Genomic DNA, 22,660 nt, shown 5'->3' with positions numbered 1-22,660 from the left:
AAACTGACAGGTCTATTAAAATTTAATTTGCTTATTTTTTTACTTCGAATTAATTAAGTAATGTCCTTAACTGACTTGTCTTCTTCTTCTATTTCTAGTCTTCTTGGTGGACTTGGTCACTTTTTCTTTAGTGTATGACATTTATTTCAGTTTATAATGTCCTTAATTTATATTGCAGTGCTATAAAAAAGGCCAGCATATTTTTGTAATCGTTCCTAACGTCTATACTAGTATTATAAATACGAAAGTGTGTCCGTCTGTCTGTTACCTTTTCACACAAACCGCTGAACCGATATAGATGAAATTTTATATAACGATAGTTTGAGGCCCGAGGAAGAACATCGAATAGTTTTCATCAATCATCATTATCATCATTCCACGCAGACGAAGTCGCGGGAATAAGCTAGTGTTGTAATATGTCGAAAGTAAGTAGAGCACAAATTAACCCGTTCAATAACCCACAAGCCGTAATGCAATTTGATATATAAAGTAGCATCTAAAACCACCCTATGCCCTACAAATTTAATAGACGACACATTTCGGCGATTTTGTTACGGGTACCGCCGTGGCCGGGTGGTCTAGTGGTCAGGACGTTAGCCACGTAAGCTGAAGGCGCGGGTTCGATTCCCGCCTCGGCCACCGGTGGACTTGGTCGCTTTTTCTTTAGTGTATGATATCTGTTTCAGTTTATAAGTTTAATAGTCAATAGCCTGCATTCCCAAAAAATAAAATGTGTAAGATAAGGAATAATTTGTAATTTATGAATCTCTCTTGCACCAACATTTGTCTCTGTTTGACCTAATGGTTGACTGGTAGAGAATGCCCTTTGGCATTAAGTCCGCCATTTGTACATTTCTCTTTGTTTGTGCAATAAAGTTTAAATAAATAATACCAACAAAGACCAACCGCAAACATATTTTCAGATAAGAGGTGATATGATAATGGATAATTAGAAGATTGTATGAAAAAGACGGTTGATAATAAGTGAGTCTTGTCAGCCTATTGTTACTACATTTAATTGTTGTGTGCTATGTTTTACTAAATTTTGTTCTGCTTGTGGTGCAGCAAAAATATTTCACTTTCTTTTCGAACCAATGCGGACTGTTCATATTAATCGAAGAATTGACTATAGTTAAACCAAGATAACTCTGCAACGATTTTAACAGCACTGATTGTGCAAGTGTTATTTACCTATACGTCATAATTTCTTAGAAGTTTGACGTTTAAAATAACACTTGTAGATACAGTACGGGCTATCAAAATCGCTGTAGACTTATCTTGTTCTAACTCTAAATCGTTGTTAGTTCTAACTTCTAAACCAAGTTATTGACAATAACATTCCAGGCAGCCTATTAGCTAAGGTGACGATCGCTTGGACTTCGCTATCGAATCGCTTTGTGTCTCTCTATCACTCTTCCATATTAGTGTGACAGTGACAGTTGCGTTTCGTTCGGTACGTAGCGTTAGCGATTAGCAGATTACCAGGTTTCTGATCTCCTACAAATATCTGATTAGCTGCTACCGCTCATATTTAACCACTAGTTCACTGGTTCACATTTGTTTTAACATAGTATCTATCAGTTCCTAACTGGGCAGATTCAGCAGCGCTGTGATAAATGCGCTCCGCTCCACCGAACGCATGAGCATTCCATTAATACGAACCCAACTATTATTCCCACAGTTTACTATAAACCTAGTATTAATTAGACCCCTAGATCTATCAAACTTATTTGTAATATGTGGTATTTTCTATAAAAAGGGACCTTATTGTCGATGGCGCTTACGCCATTATTAACGATGCTCTGATATAAATACAATGCCGCGCGAAGCTGTGCGGCGTAAGCACCATCGACAATAAGGTCCCTTTTAATAGAAAATGCCCCATATGAGATCACAATTGTACCGGTTCATCGGAGGCCGATGCTCGGCAAGTGTTCGGAAGAAGAGTGCTGATAACCAACGCGGGGATTTGCGCTTTTCATATATTGTTATTTTGAATAACATTGTTTCGCGTAAATACTGTGCGAATCGCAACCATTTCCGTATTACCGCTATGTTTATTGCTATCAACGTTTTAGAACATTTACAACAATGTTTCTACGTGTCACACAAACTGCAGAATGGATAGGTATTATATTAACTAATGGAAAATAAAGCAATATACCTATATACGGTGTCGTTTTTAATACATATCTAATAGACCAATGATATGGGACCTTAAAAGAGCTACAGATTTAACCCTCATGTATGTTTAGCGAAAATTAAAGGTCGGAGGAAACCTTTCATTTTCCCTGAACAATACATGGGGGTCAAATCGATAGCCCTTAGGTCTTCTAACTTTGGCACTAAATCTAAATGCAGTGAAACCCTGTATATGTATTAGGTAAATTAAATTAAGAGGAAATCGTCCGTCCAGTAGCGGCCTCATTGGGAGAATTGTACCAAACCAAACCAATTGTAATAAACCAATTAATTTCTGTATAAATCAGTATATTAACTAGTGTTGTCCTACTGATTTCCCAACTTTTGGTCTTTGTCTTAGTTTGCTTTGGTTTATTGGAAAACACAATTCCCCCAATGAGGACGCCACTGGACGGATGCAGTCTTAAATTTAAAATGAGGTAATTGAGTATAGGTACATATTTTGATTTCCCAACAAAGTCGCACTAGCTAGAGCAATTTTTTTTTTATTACGAGCAGTTTAGTATCAAGCAATTCCATTCATGAAGCTTGAACCATCATCAAAAACACAGCAGTTCAGTGTCGACAACTTTCACAGTCCCAACAAAAATTCATCAGAAAAGCACCCAACTTTTCGCATCAAAACATTCCACGAGAAGCATTACACGATTTTCCCAATGTGTATAGATATCCGCCCCAGCGAAGCCTATCATTTTTATTCTATTGTCGCCGTGGAAAAATCCCGATCGCGGTCAAAATAGTACGAGAGCAAGTTTGAAAAGCCAGGAACAGGATACATATTTTATAAGTTCGCTTCGATTGTTCCGGTAGCGGTTTAGTTTTTTTTACTTTCCTACTCGTATCGCGGCCCGCGCTCGTCGATGTACCATCGACACATGCCGGAATATTTTTTTCTTCTATTTTTGAAATGCGGTTCGAGTGTTTGTTATAGAGTAACAAGTCTTTATGAAGTTTGAAATTCATAACGACTTTTTTGTTGGTCAAACTTGACGGTAGCTTCCAGGAAGGTTTAAAAAAATTGGAAGCGAAACTATAATATGCGTGTTTTAAGTGTCACCTTTCTTTAATTTTGAATGACATAGCTTGATAGACGCAATTATCCCAATTCAATTATACATGTAAGTACTTCACTAACATAGTACGAGTATAAAACAAAGTCGCTTTCCGCTGTCTGTCTGTCCCTATGTATGCTTAGATATTTAAAACTACGAAACGGATTTTGATGCGGTTTTCACTTATAAAAAGAGTAATTCTTGAGGAAGGTTTTAGTGTATAATATGAAAAGGTTTTGTGTAACCCGTGCGAAGTCGTGATAGATAAAATTAATTTTAGGAGCCAAGATACATCTGAACCACTCAGTTGCAGTTACACCTTTATCCCTGTCTTTATTCCACCACATTTAAGAAGGTGTCTCAACTTATGTAAAAATATATACTACAACCTAATCAAATGTATGCTTTAAATGCAAAGCGGATTCAACATCTAGCTGACAGTTGGCATCCATAACGACATGTACGATCTTGATGTCTGGCGTAGCAGCAAAAACGCTCTTTTGTGCGCTGGTCATTAATTAAAGCGGTTGTCACCACGGCTCTGGCAGATAAGGTGATGCAATTTTTTAAGGATACTGGCTAATAATGCGTCATAGAAATCTTGTATTTTTAGGAAGCTTTTGAAATATTTTTATACATTCATATAATCTGGGTTATAACGGAGTTTGTAGACCTGAAAAGCAAAGCAATATTACAAATATTTATTATAATAAATTTGCTATGTCTGAGATTTTACATTATCTTTTTTTCGCGGGTGCAGAAAACCGTCTACCTAATACAAACCAAAAATGGGCCTAATTAAATGATCTATTTGTAATATTTTGGTACTGCGTTCTTGTCGAAATAAAAAACTGAATTGAAACTTACGACAGCATAATATGTGACGGCAGAAGAATTGTTATAGAACGCGTTTCTCAAGTTCTTCAAAATCAAGCAGTGAATACCTTAATCTAATATATTTTTGTAAAGATTATCATAACTGTACTTTACTGAGCCTAGCCACACACCTCGAAGCAATTCATCATTATTTAAAGCTTAATCTATTTGATGACATATTATTCAATGGCTGTTAAACCAAAGCACGCTTTAGCCATAACAAACTTGTAAAGCTCTTCCTACGTTGACAGAAGGTCTATAATCGCCTGTGGCCTTAGTGGTTCACCTATAAACAAAGAGTGAGTTAAGAGCTGTCAAATCCTTGCGTCCATTGCTTGACTCACGACTCACGAGCCGGGCAGATGTATACTGCCCTATTCCGCATTAGGCCGGATTTAGACTTGTAAGAGTTGTAAGTTTCTAACGTAAAATTTATGTAAGTAACGACTGCGTTTACCTAAAAATAAAATTACAGTAAGTGGCACATGAATATTATTGTAAAAAAAATTACTGAGTAACTAAGGTGCTTGTGTAGAAATTGTCATATATTGAAACACCTACAATACGTCAATCGCAAATCCTATTGCGTCCATTTTGGCAAATTAACTCTCATAATTTCCCATGAAAAATTAGTATAGGCTTAATAGTTTTATTAATTTAAAAAAAATAGGCTTATTAGTTTGATTGATTAAAACTGGCGAAATAAGACCAATGAAACTTGACGCAAATGATACAATATTATTAATTTAGATGTCATTCCTTTGCACATATTTTCAATAGGCATCGATATGTTACAAAATTGAAATAAAGTTACATTCAATATGCGTATTTGTGGCACCAAATCAATATTGCTATACAGGGAGGCAGATATCCAGGGGGAGTATAAATAAAAAATAGACTTCTATAAAACCGTGGGAATGAACAAAGACGGAAATCCAATTTATTTATTATTATTTAATTGTAACAAATATGTTTTTATATCAATCCTATTTTATCAAATAAATAACGGCATTCATTTATAAAAAAGTAACATGCATTGATAATTTTATTTTTAAGAAATGTATCATTCGTTAAAAAACCACACTAGCTTTACGTGAAAACAAAAAAAAAGTCTATTTATTTCGTTACAATATCGTGTTACTGTTTAAAATTGAGAATGACATTCAAAACGTAGTCATAGTTTAACAATAATTGTTAATCATCTCAATATTTTTTCCTTTTCAGTTTTCTGGCAATAAAGTGGGCACACAAAATTTTGGCTTTAAGGTATTCTAAGCAATTTCCACAATGTTAAACAACATAGTAATAATCTTAGAATACTTATCCTTTATTTAATTAATTGGCTTGAGTGAGGACCGCATACTCGTTACATAGATTCCGGAAGGCCGGGAAGGGCCCGAATAGGACCGGATGCATTGTGTCTAGTGCCATTGACTTTTGTCGCTTGAACGACGTGGTCAACGACTGCCATTTGTAAAGGCCACTCTTCACGTTCCATAAAAGATTGTAAGAATGGGTGACGGTGGTCACACATGTGTGAAGTCTTTTGAAGACGCATGACTATTCATTAAGTTATTATAGTCTCGTCTATTTCATAGCTAACATAAAATATTCTCGACGGCGAAGTCCACTTTGACACATGCTTATAGCATGTGGAGTCGACTACATACTTTAATACTGGGATACGTTTGGTATAGCTACAAACATCTTTGTAAATAAAAGACAACAGGACAATACCGATGTATTTTGTTTGTGTAAGATTTTCTAAAATTGATTTTATTTAATACGAAGCTAATTTTAAATAAAGTGCTTAAACTTTTCACTTTTCTGCAATTTGAGGAAATATCAAGAGATATTATTATTTCACGCTATGCAATGGCACCTCGCAGTCAATCCCTTTCAGTGGCACCTACCAACGACAAACGACAAAGCGAGGGAGGTCATTCAAATTGAGATGCCTCACTAACTTTTATCTGCAGTAGTATCTCAGGCAAAATTAAACACAAGCGCATGCATCCAGCGACAGTGTACAAACCCTTTTAGCGGCAACGACCAACGTAAAAGCGCCTCATCAAACGTCCATCTCCCGTTCTCAGCCTTTGCCTCGTTGTGCAAGCCGGGCGCCCCAAAAAGAACAAGAGTACGTGCTGACCCGATCATTAAATAGATTGATGGCACCTGGGTGGAAGGCTTGAGCGATAAATAGTGGCGATTCGAGTAATCCTGCCGGCGGCCGGCTGGCTGCCGATGGGCGGCATCCATTCTCTTTATTGCACCGTGCTTTATGCAGCCCAGGCCTCTTGCCTTGACGCTGCACCGAGGCGCACCTGACTTATTGCAGCTTCGCCGGCCCTTACTCAGCCTAAATCCATTTATAGCCCGGCACAAACATTTAGATACTCGACATCTCTATTGCAGTTTCTTATCTTGGATTATTAATTAGTTTGCTCGGTTTCTTGAAGTCTGTTGCGCTTTTAACGTTTTATAATCAATTATGGGTGCCCGAGAAGCTTATCAGTTTTATGGTTTTTGACAAAAAACTATGGCGTCAGTGGACAAAACAATGGCAAATTAGCGATGACGGTTAAAAATGACGCGTAGGCCGGCAGTATAGTGGCGACCGTGCGGCGCCAGGCGTTATTAATTGCCTTATGATTCGTCGGTGCGACTTCGCACCATTTTATTAGGATGCTGACGGCTTGGTGTTTGTTTTACAGCGGTTTGTTGATAATGTTGGTTTCAAGTGATATAAAGTCGTCGGGATGTAGTAAGTACTTAGTGAGAGGAACATTATAATTTTAAACGAGCTTAATCTAAGAAGACGAAAAATTTACAACTTTTCCAAGAATGAAACTTAATTTGTTGGAAAAGTTAGTTATTCGGACCTACCTATAAATCTTATGTTATGTAACTTGCAAGGCCCGTCCTACCTCAATAAGCGAGGTCGTGTCGCGCGGGTCGCGCCTTACCTGAACAAACTGCTCGGATATGGCGCGCGTGTCCGTTATATGACGATACGATATCTTCTTTATGATGCATTATTTATGTTATTGGTTTTTCTGACTGATAAAACATTTCCCTAAAGTTTACTTTTCATTTTTCAATTAGTTTATGTAGAAGTAGCATTTATGTTATTTTATTTTGAATCTAAAGTTTGTTGCCTAAAATTCATTTTTATTTATACTTTTTTTTCAAAAAGGCTTAGGTGTCCGTCCGCCACGGGGAGACTTTCCTCTTTATTGGAAAACACGAGTTTACTAGAAAAAAAGTTTTAAATCTAAAACTCATCATCATATATTTAAGAGTTATACTCTTGTCGGTGGAGCGATTTCCATATGTGTCGGTCCTCACAAACGCAATTATACTTTGAAAACCAGGGCAATGGAAACTAGGCCCAAGGCGGGCAGTGGGCGGGCGGCGCAGTTCCGGTCAAGTCGCGGGCGGCGCTCGGTTTCCGCTCGCCCAATTTGGCCACATTCAGCCCAAGGCGGGGGCAAGACGTTCTACATCTTACCCCACCCTACCCCATGCCACCGTTAAAAAACTATGACAGTAAGCTCTCTCCGGCAGGCTCCGGTAAGCTCTTATGAAACAGCTTAGATACGGACTGAAAGATAACTTTCGTTTTTCTTTAAGTGTATGACACAAATAACATCAGTCTTTAGGCTAATGATTTCCTTATATAGTATGAATCGTGATTGTTTTTCGCGCGACTCGTTTGTGTAACCATGTTTGAAGATGGAATACTGTATATAAATCTACTCTGTATTTACCCCGCGGGTCAAGGAAGAGTAGGTAGGTATAAGGAGTTTACCGTGTTTTTATTGCGGGTTTAGGAAGTTTCTTTGTGAAGGTAAATTGGTTTGTTATGATTTACTTTTTGCTTACACAATGGTGAGGTTTGTTTATTTTATGAGATGATGTATGGAATTTTATTTTATAAACTGAAGAGATTTTGTAGACCAAGAATGATTAATTTTAAGACGTTTGTGTTAGTAAACTGCCTTAAACAAATTTAATGCTACTAACCTAAGAGGAAAGTGGACGACAGTGCGACCGCTTCTTCATACAAAAGTAGTCACAATTTATTTAATAATAAAAAAAACGAATAAGAAAAAAAAACAACGAAGGGGGCTTTCAGATGTTAATATACCTACTTTCATTAAATTGTGTAAGAATACTATCTGCAACGTTATTATACATAGAGGAAAATGGGGACTACGTTTGTATGGAGAAGTCCTCCTCTTAATATGAAACGAAAACTTGTACCTAAATATTAAGAGTTTTTTGTAGTCTAAAGTCAATTGGTTAACTAATACTAAATACTTAGATATATTCTTGAAGCTTTGTAGTAATAAAAATAAAAACACGTCTATTGCTGAAACTTAAGATCACTTCTGAGTAATAGGTAATTGTATCTATACCTACAATAAAACGAAAATCATAAAAGTAGAATCAGAGCCCCGTTTCGTTACATAACAGCATTACACAAAATCCTAATATTAATTACATCGAAGTAGCGAGCTAATTAGAAGATGAGCTGTATAAAGCCCAGTGGCCATTAGGGGGTTCTTGGATCAGACCACTCAGACCCTTACGGAGGGATGTTCATTCTGACCTCGGTCCATTGCTATCATTACTGGCGGCTTTGCCTTACGGATTGGTGCTTAGGAGGAAAGTGGATGATCGCGCGCTACCGTTTCTCTATACAAACGTAGTCGCTAAAATTCCAAAATTTTGTATGGTTTTTTCGCTCAAAACTCTTATACGGTTGCGTATAACCATGTGGCATACCTACTTCCGTGAGAATCAGACATACTATCTCCGGCTAAAAATTTTAAGTTTACAGAATCAACGTTTGTAATTCCTACATATTTATCTTAAAAATAATAAATCAGTAGGTATAGGTACAAAAACTTGTCAAGTGACAACCCCGTGCCGACTCGCAGCTCGGTCATAAAACTGCGGCGCGCAAAGAAGATTCACGGTTCGTGCGCGGTTATAAGTTTCAATTTTGCTTGCAGGCGGCGAGTGTAGGTATAATTTTGTACCTAAATCTGGCTTTTGTGAAGGAGTGAATTTTCTGTACGGTAGTACTATTAGTTATTCTGTGGTATAACTTTTATTGCGGTGTCTCTTGACACGGGTATTTTTTACTTAAAAAGAGGCACCAACCTGATTCCTGTAAAATAACTTGTGCTACACTGAATAAATCATTTTTAATTCAATTTAATTTTTAATAATAATAAAATAAAAACCGGCCAAGTGCGAGTCGGGCTCGTGCACGAAGGGTTCCGTACCATTACGCAAAAAAAGGCAAAAAATCACGTTTGTTGTATGGGAGCCGGACATAAATATTGATTTTATTCTATTTTTAGTATTTGTTGTAATTGCGGCAACAAAAATATATCATCTGTGAAAATTTCAACGGTTTAGTTATCACGGTTCATGAGATACAGCCTGGTGACAGACGGACAGACAGACAGACAGACAGCGGAGTCCTAGTAATAGGGTCACGTTTTTCAGTTTCAGTCAAATTATACTGAGTAGGTACTGGCGTAGGCATAGCTATGCTGCTATATTTTAATGTCAATAATCCAGAGATAAAAATACGTTTGTATGAAAAAACGGTCGTCCACCTCTAAAGTCAACCTAAATGTTTAATAATTTATCTCCTTTATTGTGGTATTATTATGAGCCTCCTAAGTCTAGTGATCTAGTCGATAGTGAGTCTGCCTACGAACCTAATATAAGAGAATTGAATATTATCTTTTGTTGTGTTTGTTATTTGTTTTATTTATGTCGTCGATTAGTGCCCAAAGTAAGAGTTTTGCCGAACTTGGATATCCCCATATGCTCTAACCTTAAAAAAAAGAAAAACTGATTTAACAAAACACACAATCGAATAACCAACCGTGAAATTTAAGAGATCCGTTCTGAGGGCCTACCGCGAACCACGTTCGACGTGTTGCCTCTCTGTCGCACTTGCAAATTCGTACGTAAGTGTGACAGCGAGGCAACACGTCGAACGTCTGGTCTCGGTCGATTTGATAACTTCCTCCAGCTCCTCCTGTTTTGGAAGTCGGTCGTCTATTAGTTAACCAAAAGTAAAAACTTCTTGATATTTCCTTTCATAAATATCTCTTGAACTTGATAGCATTCAAATGTATATCTTACATAGACATAAATTTAAATGCTATTTTAGAGTTTGTAACGCTGCGTCTTACGTAAGCGAAGCGAACACTCGCGAACGCGAAGCGGCGCGGTGCGGCGGGCCAACGGCGTTCGCGTTCGCAACGAGATCGCCCACGTAGGACACTTTTATAGGTATCAAATGATTGATCCATTTGATTCACCCCGCTCCGCGCCTCGCTGTGCCGCGCCGCTTCGCGTTCGCGTGTTGTTCGCCTACGTAGTACGCTGCGTAAGACAGTTTATGTTTAATAATTCTTGCGATTGAAATGACAAAGAATTTTTGTAACCCTTTCATATGCCAAGTTTTTAAGTTGTTTAACCACTTCCTTACGGTTACGTAATGATGTCAAAAAGCGCTTTTAATCTTACGTCCGTTTTTAATGTTCTTTTAAAGCTGGCCACACAAATCACAATATAAGGAAGGGGTCCCGTGGAATCCACACGTCGGCCTCTGACCAGTAATCCCATTGGTTCGCGAACGCAGGCGAGTAGAGATTTTGAGAACCGGTTAAATGTGACCTCAGGATCTGTGATTCAAGAAAGTTTATTTGGAAATTTTAATTGCCATATGCTCTATTTTTATTTCTTTGCAGTTATCTCAAATAACAGTTGATGTAATAACATCAACTTTAAAACGTACTTTGCTTTCAATTACCTATATCGGCTGGAAAGTAAGGATGCTGGGAACGCAGAATTTCGTACAATTGACCCGCTATTTCTTATCTCTATCCGCGCGATATTTGTACGTACTTTAGGTGGCAACTATGGGTAATCAAAGAGTACATAACTAGTTTGTCTGAGATCTATTATTCACTAAATGTCGTTAAGTAAGTGAAATTATACCTTTTGGTCTCATTAAGAGTCCGGGGGTCTCGCCCTCGCGTTTTTGTAAAAAGAGCCTTAATTAGGGCTCATGCGGCTTCCCTACCCCTGTAACTTTTAATAAATGTTCGAGGAGCGCTCTTAACATGCCGTACGTATGTGTTTTATATGTATGTGTGATTGGGGGTGTTTTAGGTAGCAGTTGATTTTGGAGCCGATACGCGACTGATTTTGTAATATGCGTCGTGTGGATTTTATTTGATTTATTTTCAAATGTTCGGTCAGCTGTAAAATAAAATCTTTCCTGCGTAGTAATGTCAATGTCTATGCAAGAAGGGTTACTTTTTGTGCACTGTGTTACGAGTACCCGTAGGAATAATATTTATCGAAAAATCAAAATGTTGATATAGATAAAAACATGTAAAATAATGATGATCACTTTAGGGGCGAATGCTGGATACAGTGAAAATTTATTCCGTATTAATTAGTGCTGATACAATACCAGTGGTGTTATCATCATACTAAATTCTAAATACACGCTATACAATCATTATCTGCGGCTGGATCAACGCATGCGCTATCGTATGAAATTCCTGAAAATAATGCTCTTTTTGTAATATAATATAATGTAACAGTTTACGACCCCTAGTTTTTTGAGTAATTAAGGTATCACCAGATCATTTCCCATAGCGAACGCGTGCGCAGCTCCCAGTCCTCGTGGGAAGGTATTACATATCTCGAGCCACTGCACACCGCTCAATGAACCCCCAGATCAAACGTCCGATTATCTCCAGCATCACGCCACTCTATGCTGACCTCCTTACCCTCACCTGCCCTATCACAACATCCCTAGAAGTATTAGTTTCACTAGCTCACCGTAAACTGGTTTTATTACGTCTCATCTTGACAAAACAAAGTCACAAGCGGCTATTGAGCTCACTGTTGCTTAGGGCTTTCTGATTTTGAGGTTCGGATATTAATAAAACGATGCGCCCACTTATCAGCGCCATCTGTGAGCCGGCGGCACAATGACGGATCATCCCATAATGCGGACGGGAAAAAACAGAGCATTGTAAACGTTTTTGTCTGTCCCAGCGTGTTATTGTTGTGTTCTTTAATTTTATGGGGCTTTTTAAGCAAATGATACGGTTTTATCTGTCGCATCTGCGATCCGAGTACCTGTGAGGACAGATTTGCCGAAAGATAGGTTCCGAATGCGCTTCCGTTAGATAATGGTTTATTTTATGTAAATGGTCTCATATTTTACAATCTCAGCTCATATGTCAACGATATAGATTCCATCTGGTGTTTTTTGAGTGAAACGTAGTCGGTAGCTACGAAAGGCTACGACACGTAGCACTAAATCGTAGCGTAGAATCGTAGATTGATGTTCTAGTTGTAGACCAAAAACTACTCTACGATCGCATCGCTTCGCACTCTAAAGCGTTTGCATAACAATCTAATAGAATTGCAATAAGTCCATTCACGAATGTACGCCCTATTGTTATTTTTGTTATTTGAGCAATTAGAACGTAAACGAAAGACATATCTTCGTAGATGACACCGTGTACGCGAATACGAGTATTTGTTACAAATAGCCAAAAAAAGTTGACAAAATTCAGCACTTGCAAGAAATTTCAAGCGCAAACCAGCTTCGCCTCTGGTTATTTAACTTCAGTGAGCTTTAAAAGTCCCGCTTCCCGCTAGCCCCAAATAAATCCCCGATATAGGGACGAGAAATGAACACTGATAGTTGCTGGGTTAGATTGCGGCGGCCGCTTTTATTTTATTTTCGTTTCCGCAGTCACTCGCTTCAAAATCCCGCTCCAAATCCACGCTGGTACACGCTTTTCACCTTTACCCGTACGTGTACACGTATATAGTACATACTGTATCGTCTACTATTGTAGACTGTTATTTGATTATTTGAAACCTTATTGCAACGATATAAAGTCTACAAATGGTCAGCTAAGAGGTTACTGTTAGTAGTCATCCTTAAATTCGTATATGGACTTGGAAATGTGGGGCAGATTATATGTTCTTTCGCATCAGTAGTAAAGACTTTGTACATTGATAGTGATATGGAAAATGGGCATTATGAGAAGAATACGTAGATTCGAAATTAAATACTATTTGATCTAATTTTGACATCATTTCCCTGTGCAACTCTCTCATGATATACTCGTATCGTAGGTATAGTGGTGCGAGCGAGATGCGCTGGGAGTAATACCTACAGGTTTTTAAAGTTCAATTGGGTACCGCTCCAGGCCTTTATTCCTGAAATCGTCGATAAAATTAAGTAAGAAAATAGTCAAACGCTAGATTGACGCTGACGCTAAATTAACCAAATAACAAATAAAACGTTCGAAAATTATGATAACCAACCTGTATGTTTTTTAAACGCTATCTCACACTTATGCTGAATCACACTAACCTAACCTCACACGTCGAAACAATCTAATCGTCCAGCGGGTAGGGTGTGACAAATAAACGGCCAGACATAAGTACATGTACATACATTATTTTGAAAACATTACTCTCACTTTATCGTCAGTTTATAAAGAAGAAAATATAGGTACCTATGTTATCTTGTATTAAGTATGGATTTAAAAATACGGTTAACGACTCCAGACCGTTTCTTAGGCATATTCTTACGTCAGTATAATTATTTCTGACGGCACCCCAACATGTAAAACGACTTCGTATATTTATTAATACAATTCACAAATACTTCAGTAACATTATTCTTAACCCCACACCACCTAACAAAGACGCAACACACCCCACATATACAAACATTAACACAATCCCATAAAACCATGCAGACAATATGACAAACAAACATAAATCGTCCGTTTTACGTTCCTTGTCCCAAATTATGCCATCAAATGGCACCTCCGGTGTCCTAGTGGCGTTTGAGTGAGACTTTATACAGATTTTCATATAAATTTCCATACAAATCGGTTCGCCACGGTCGCCGCTCACGTCGCACCTCATAAATTTTGATTTTAATATTTAGCCTCACCCCTGTCGCGGGAATTATCAATTTGCCGACTGCGTGACTAATACAGAAGCCGTGTCCCCATTGGAGCTGCCCGAGGATAGCTTTGTAGATATCGTATGCATACCTCATAATATATGTATACAGATAAATAAAATATTAGAAAAACTTTATCCCGATTTCGGTCTGTTTTTCCGGTTTTTAAAAAGAAGAATATATTTAAGAATATATATCTATCCTCCTATTTGGAAATGATACGATACATTTCTTCATCAAAACTAGCTTAATCGATTAGCCGCTACAGTTGCATATTCGTAATCACATTAATCACCTTTTGTTTTGAATGGTTAGTTAGTTGTGTTAGTGTAGATGAAGTTTCCTACCACAGTATTTATTTCTTACAGTGAGCTCATTGTATTAGAAATGAGTGATTGCATAATATAAGCAGATACATAACTACTCGTAGGTATATCCTCCTGGATCCCAGAGGCCCTTATAGAGGACGATTATTCTCAGCACACGAAGACCCGCGTCAAATGCGCGAGGTCAAATGAGGACATGGCATTGAACAACATTGTCTATGGAGCGCGGGTCCAATATTGGTATTCATAATTTATTACAAATGTCTATGTGGCGTGGGTCCGTTGGACAAAAATCAAAATAAAGTAATAAACAAAATAACAATTCACAGTTTTATTATTTATTATATTAGTTAAATTATTAAATAAAAAAATTGCAACATAATGGGTTTTTTCAATTTTGTCAACAAATTATCTACCTAAATACTACTTTTCTCTATTAATCCATCCACTTTAAATGTTGGATACCTACTGTAGTGAATGTATTATTTCGTAAAATGTCACGCCTGTTAACTATTGTGGTAGTACTAAATTAAGTTCAGTTTGCGTTATAGGCGCATTTCAAAACAACTTTGATAACATAATAACAATGAAAAACAATTGACTAACGAAAACAATTGACGGTTTTCCTGAAACGTGTCCGCATTCGAATTTCTAAATAAATCAGCGGGGGTTGTTTAAAAAACCGTTTATCCACGATCTTTCGAGCAAAGGAGAAACTGGGAGAAACGTAATAAGCGCGTATGAGCTCAGATGCGTTCTTGTCGTTTTTTGCTTGGTTAGTAAGACGCCCCGGTTGATTTCTTCCCGACCATAAGCCCGCACACGCTGGCAATACGGGAGATAAGCCTAATCTAGTCACAATACGTTTTTACTCGCCTTCGAGCTTTTCACTAGCATTACTGGACCTCCACATTCCTACGAACTTTTCATACTTGTAGGTTAGATTTATACTGGTTGGGCTCTATCGCCGTAGTCTACGAGCTTTGTAGGTAGCAAGGAAGCGCAATGGAGACGTTCTATCGTCTTATTGGTATGTAAATAACCTCCATTGAACAGATCGGCCGATAGCTGCGGCAGCGTCTTTATGGTGCTGTCATTTACTGCCTTTTCAATTGGCGCCGTGACTGGTTAAATATTATGAAAATCTCTGATCACAGCGAAGCAGAGTTAACTGGTTTTGTTCATTTAGGTACTAGAAACTCGTTAGTGGGCAAAAAATGTAACCCAAAACCATAGTTTAAAAGTTAGACGTTTGAAAAATCCGCCGCCACTCCCATGCTTCAATACCTAGGTTCCATAGGTATGGAACCAGAGAACCTGGAATGATACCTAAGCTCATTCACATTCTGGCAACAAAATCCGATGATAAATTCCCATCGAACGGTCGCACGCGCGAATCGGCAAAAATCATACGTTTCATACGTTGTTGGGCTAAACAACAGCCGCGTATTTGTCATATCGGTGACTGTATTCAGAAACGAAGCAAAAATTTAACAACTACGATTTTGCATTTAGAACCTATTTTTTGGAAAATTAAGCCTATGTTTCTGGGCTATAAAATGGAATCGATTCAAGACAAGGTTTCACATAATCACGTAGAATAATGCTAGTAATGCTACCCACCAGTGCCAAGGTAGACATAGAACCGGCTTATGTACTTATTATTGTATAATTGGGTAGGTAACTTTTCTTACATGTCGTGCAGATATAGTAAGCGAAAAAGCTTGCTCCCGATAAGTTTTCATTGCGTTCATGATTCCGTTACTATGAGAATCTTTTCATGACTATCGAGAAATTGTCTTGACTGAAATCATCACAGCAATAATCTTACAATTCCTTTTAAGTTTTACCAGAATACTCCTATCGGCTGAGCGCAGCTATAACACAATTAAACAAAAAACATTTTCACGGGTGACCCAGTGATACTATCTCTTTCTATGCCCATACATTCATAAAGGACGGAAGTGTAAAACGATAAATGGGTTAGCGCAACACGGTATTGAATAGACATTTTGATCCTGGTTATTTACGCATCCATAAGTTGACCAACAAGTGCAGAGCCATAAAAAATTAACTAGGTATATTACAATCTAGATTCGATATAAGTCTCAGTGTGTCTTGTTCGTACCAATGCGAGCGAGAAGTACTTCGACGAATATCAAATCGAGTCATACTTTTTTTAATTATAACTCATCATTCAGTGGAGCCAAGATAGGACAGTTTTGACGTTTGCGAATGCTTTTGTGAGAAATATTATTGTCGTTCTTGTCATTGCATGCCTAATGGTTTAACTGTAGTAGGTAGGTAGGTATGTAGTTATTCTGCAAAAGTGCAAAATAACATTTTGTTATACATTTTTATCTAATCTATAAATAAGTAGTCTGGAATGGCAGTATCACGAGTATATTATTTTACGCAATTTACATTAATTTACAAGAATTATCGCTTTATAGGGTAGGGAAAGCGTAATAATATTATACGGCAAAAACCCTAAAATCTTTTTTGTATTTTTTTTCTTAGCAGAATTTTAGAGGCGATGAGGCAAGCCTCATTCAAGAATCGTGTATCCGTGAATGTGGTCCGTTAAATAGTTAGGTACATTATTTAAAAACAGCAAAAAGGGCAGTCTGGTGTGAAAATTCAGGCTTTTACGGTGTATTTATTGATAGTATTTACGTACGACACAGCGACAACAGACGCGACAGCGACATAGCTCCGCGTGTCAATTAGGCTTCATATATTTACTCCGCGCACTGAACAGTGATATTATTAGCGTTACTTTTCGGGAACGCAGGGGGCTGGATTTAAAAACTTTATTGAAAGGTTGCTGACCTTAGTACCATTTTGATAAGTTACTTAAAAATGTGTTAATGCTATAGGAAGCAGACGAATCGCCTGATGGTAAGCCATTACTGGTGCCTTTGGCAGGCGTGGCTCACTCCGCGACTTCGTCGCGTCGCTACAATGCGGCACACCAATTTTGGTGTCTAGCCATAGTGGTTGCCGCGCACCGCTATGGAACGGACGCCTGTTCGCGCTTGCGCCACCTGGCGGTCATATCTGTCGTAATAGACGCGTTTTGTTAGAGAGTGAATCTTCTGTACCTAGTACTATTATTTATTCTGTGCCCTTGGGCACCTGCAATAACAGAGGGGTTGCAAGAGTGCTGCCAGCCTTTAAGATGAGAGTATGCTCTTTTTTAAAGGTTTAAAGATCGTATCATTCCGGAAATACCGCAGGCCACAGATAAGTTCAATAATAGTATTGATATATATGAACACTTACGACCATACCATACGATGTAAAACACATACAAATTCAACGTATTATATATAATTATAGTATAAATACTACAATTGTGAGACAAGCGTAAGTGCTAAAACACAAATGTGCAAAAGCACGTTGCCAGCCCTTTAAACGTGCATTAAAAAAATAAACCTCAAAATTCTCAAAAAGCACAGCAAGTTATCAACTTGGTTAATATGCACTGCCAACTATTTTTGTATATATTAAAAATATTTATTTATATTTACCTATTTTTATTTGCCTTAAGTACCGTTCGATAAAATGTTCACTGTCTAAAAAGAGTCGAATCCAAGTTTACTTACGGAAGTATTTAAAGATTTAAAAAACATGTAATTTGTAACAAAACCCTTATTATCATCTTTTTTTGCGATAAAACTACGTACGCAAGTAACGCAAGTAGTGCGAGTAAGCAGGTATCACTTCCCATGAATGGAGCCATATCAAGCAATTTGTAAAAAATGTTATTGTATCGATATCGATATAAAAACGCATTATGTTGGTAAGATATCGCCTGGAGCTCGACCGGAAACTCTTCCTTCTCATGGCGACTGACAAAGGAGTTCCATGACAAATTCGTCACGGATTGTTGTCGGACAATGACTGAGATGCATTGTCGTGTCGTTTAATAAAATTTATTAACACGTATGTTCGCGGCGCGGATGTTTTTGGGATGCATTGGAAATTGGCGTTTGATGGCTCATTTAACAGAAGCTGCCTGTAACTTAAATAATTTGTTGTTTGTAGATTTTTATTTTAAAATTAAAGCGACGGGATGGTAATGCAACGAGGTTCTGCGATAATACCCCATCAGAAGCATTTCAGAACAGAATATATGTGACATTTTCAACCAAAAGGTACCACATTGTCGCTTGTCAATAAGGTTGATTTTAAATTGAAGCTGTATGGAAATAGCGCCTTATTGACAACCGACAATAAGTACCCTTTTGATTGAAAATGGCACATATCTCCTATCTCTTATTCCTTCTGTCATAGATTTATGCAAGTTATTGTCATATCTCATCAGGTGCTTTAAATATTTCGTTTCTTATTTTCAATCGTCTTCAACCTCAATTGAAATATTATCTGATGGGGCCATACGTTAAGATAATGTAATTTCTAGTTATACGTTAAATGTATTAGGTACTTAATTTTTTATGTAAACAAGGGTTTCCAGGTAAGCTCGTTGTAATGCAAAATCTCTACTAATATTACTAACGAAACTAACTGTCTGGTTGTTATCTCTTCACGCTTAAACCAATCAACCGATTTAGATCAAATTTGGTATACGACATAGTTTGAGGTTCAAAGACATAGGATAGTTTGCCAATCACCAAACAGATCATTTCACGCAGGCGAAATCGCGGGCAGTAGGCGCAGTAGCTAGCATCAAATAAAAATACTTAGAAAAACTTAGTTACAGCGATTTAGCCAAACCGCACGGAACCCCTGATCGCTAAACAAGGTCCCCACCAACTTTTTCCAAGTGCCAATGTTTACTTTAGGTGGCGTTACAAAGACTAAGCCCGGCTTTTGTGCCATGCGAGCCAGATATTAAAAGCACGTGTGGCCAAACAAAGGTTGCGTATGTGGGGGATTATTTGCCAATTTATGGGGCTTTTTGTAAATTCCGTTGAAAGCCCGCCGGAAATTTGGCTCCGTTTCAACAAATGATCTTTTAACTATAAATAAGAATAATATATTCGTGTGATAAAATATTTCGGGAGGACTTTTTTTTAAAGTTATCGATTTGGATTGACATTTAATACGTGAAATTTCAAACCAGGGAAGGATAGCAATACTAAAGTGTATTCCTAATGTTGAGATGCATTTTATTTAATAAACGAAGTGAGTTAGTTACACACCATTTCCTGTGTTTATATAGGTATTGTTTACTTATGCTAAATTAAAATGGTTTAAGCTGGCATATTAGTAGTTAATTATATGTTTTCCAAAATCTGTGACTCACAATTACCATCTAAAACTAGGAAAAGTCTTCTAAGACTATTTTTGCGCAGCAACACTGGATCCGGTAACTGCTTTCACCGCAGTGTTGCGTTAAAAAAAAAACAATTATTTAGGTTTTGCATAACAATTTTGAGCAAGAAGTGTGTGGCTTCTATAATATTACTGTAAATAGTACCTAGGTACTTTCGTAACTAAACTTGGATAGAATTCTGCATTACCTCTACCCTCCTTACCTACATCGTTACCTCTCGTTCCATCGGTATTCAGAAACTATTAATAATGACGATGAGAGCGACCGTTTCGGGCGCCGCGCGGTGCTGCGTGGTGCTACAAATCTCCGCAGATGCCCATTAGAAGCGATAAAAATTTACGAGAGCGCGATTTGGATGCTTTCTGTTGCTGCCGCGCGTCACGTGGATGCCGTGCGTTTGGGGTAAAGCGCGGGTTACATGGAGTTCAAATTAAGTTAAAGTCTCGTAAACCCTACTAATATTATAAATGCAAAAGTAACTCTGTCCGTATGTTACCTCTTCAACATTAAACCGCTGAACCGATTTAGATGAAATTTAGTGTGGAGATAGTTTGAGGGGAAAGACGGGGGATAGGGTAGTGTTTACCAATCATCATCATCATACCGTACAGACACAGACACGGGCAGAAACTAGTATTCAATAAGAGCGCGAGTTGGATGCTTTCTTGTGCTGCCGCGCGTTTGGGGTAAAGTGCCGTTTACATGAAGCCTACGTAAATAAGAACTCTTTTCTACACATAGGAACGCGGCTTCCTTCGCAATGATACTATCTCACCCCGCAGCGCTTCATGCCCATGCCGGACATTTGGAGTAAAACGAGGTTAGAGAGCCAACTTGAAGTTAGGATCCCTTTTTCATAAGAACATGAGGTGCTTCTGCATTCTGATTCCGTTCCCGGTAGGTAATGAGAGTACCTATCTGGCCCGATTTAGGTAGAAATAATCAAACTTACAAATAAATTGTGAAAATTAGCGAAAGATATATTATGCTGAGTAACTTTCTTACTCCGTACTGTACTAATGTCTGAAAGCAGAACACTACAATGATAAGTATAACAATAATAATAAAATGCTTTATTGTGCACACGACATTAAAAAAAGATACAGACATTGAGAAAAGATATAAATTGGTAGGTAACAACAGTAACATCAGTACCTATCTAATATTTATGAGTTTATCGTTTCGATGTATTTAAAATCCCGGTAATAAACAGTGTTCCTTCTTATGAAAAAGGGTAATTGTAGGTACTAAACATTTTCAAATAAAACTAATAGAACTATAGTGGCGAGTCAAATAATTTAGCTACGTAGGTATCGGTAGATAATCGATCAGAAATGATTTTGTGTTACCTAACCTAAGTGAATTCCCACCATGTAAAATACCGGTGGCATGTAAGCCAAATCGAGATATAGTCACACTAATTCGGGAATAGAACACATTTAGCCATTCCCTTTACTCCCTTAATCACCAAACCGTATCACTTAATTATTCTTTTGTTTTCTGCTATCCATCTTATCTTAACCCAAAATGTTAAATAAGTTGGACGTGGTGAGGATGCCCAAAAGACTACAAGAATTTCATTATATCTGTTGGTGGCCCTAGGGCGGGGCGGCTATGGACATAAAATCTTGTTGTACAATAAATTTAAATTGTAATTATGTTTCTGTGGTTTATGAACAAGTTAATTAGTGATACCGGGTTGTTTATGAATAAATAGTAGGAGGGTAGACTGATCGACTTAATTTAAATGGAATCTTTTGTCAATAGCGCGCTTTAAAGTTTAGGTAAGATCAGGCAGGAAAATTGCAACTATTGGGGCAAATGCAACTACTTTATAAGTGGTTCTAGCTCTACATAAACTCACTTGTATTTTTAGAGTACATAGTTACATTTGAAATTAAATTAAATGAAAAATGCTTTATTGCCACAAAAAAGTAGGTACAGAATATAAACTAACCTAATTTAAATAAACTATTCTAATAATATTAAATATACCTTATAAATCTTTAATCTTTTTCTTCTTTTATTTGTCCCATAGTTGCAAATTTGCAATTGCACTGGCTGACTATATCTATATATGTATTCCGGTTACTCAACAAAGACTCGCATAAATAAAAATACATAGTACTTCTTGATTGTAAACCGTAGAGGATACTCGCTTACAACTTACAACACAGGTTCACCTGCACTTTACGTAACTCTATTGTAATCATTGACCGCAAAATCCTTATCGACGGCTTTTGTCACCGAAAAATTCTCATCGCAATATCCATTTAACGACATTACTCACAACGACATCAGTAGTGACTGACATTTACTAGAAAACGTGAAAAAACCGTCAGTCGGTGCCCCCCGTCGACACAGCCTTTGCGGTCGCAAAATGTCTCAATCTAGTTTTTTGTGTTTACCGAGTATTTCTGGTCTATAATATTGTCTAAAAGACGTAAGTGTATAACAAGTTTAAAATCACTTACACCTATTTATATTAGTGTAGTGCCATTAATGTTGACATCAGTGTAGAGCAGGTACGGCCTGCTGAGAGGATGAATTTATTAAGACCTTATTATTTGACTTTGCCGCTTGAGTTGTAGATACTGACGATTACTTAAGTAGTTTGAAAGTAGTGAAAGGTTGCTTATTGTTAGACGATAAAAAATGGGTCGTTGGGTAAGCTGCTACTGATGAAAACTGGGGCAAGTTGTATTGTGTTAAATTCACGGCCAGATAGGAATGCTTTGAAAACACACATTACGTAAAGGAGACAGATAACATATACCTAAAACTCTTAAAGGTATTCCTGAAGCGTAAGCGATAGGTTATAATGTAACCCAACATAGCCTTAAAAAAT

At 37.5% G+C, this 22,660-nt stretch overlaps 1 non-coding gene across 1 annotated transcript; it reads left to right on the top strand.

The window, feature by feature from the left end:
- Positions 1-567: 567 nt before the first annotated feature.
- Positions 568-639, top strand: Trnat-cgu (transfer RNA threonine (anticodon CGU)). Its single transcript has one exon. It is a non-coding gene; the product is annotated as a tRNA-Thr (tRNA).
- Positions 640-22,660: the final 22,021 nt, after the last annotated feature.

The sequence above is a fragment of the Cydia strobilella genome, chromosome 13, assembly GCF_947568885.1.
Source record: "Cydia strobilella chromosome 13, ilCydStro3.1, whole genome shotgun sequence".
Taxonomy (NCBI): Eukaryota; Metazoa; Arthropoda; class Insecta; order Lepidoptera; family Tortricidae; genus Cydia; species Cydia strobilella.
The sequence above is the reverse complement of the archived record's forward strand: the minus strand, read 5'-3'. Positions and strand labels throughout refer to the sequence as shown.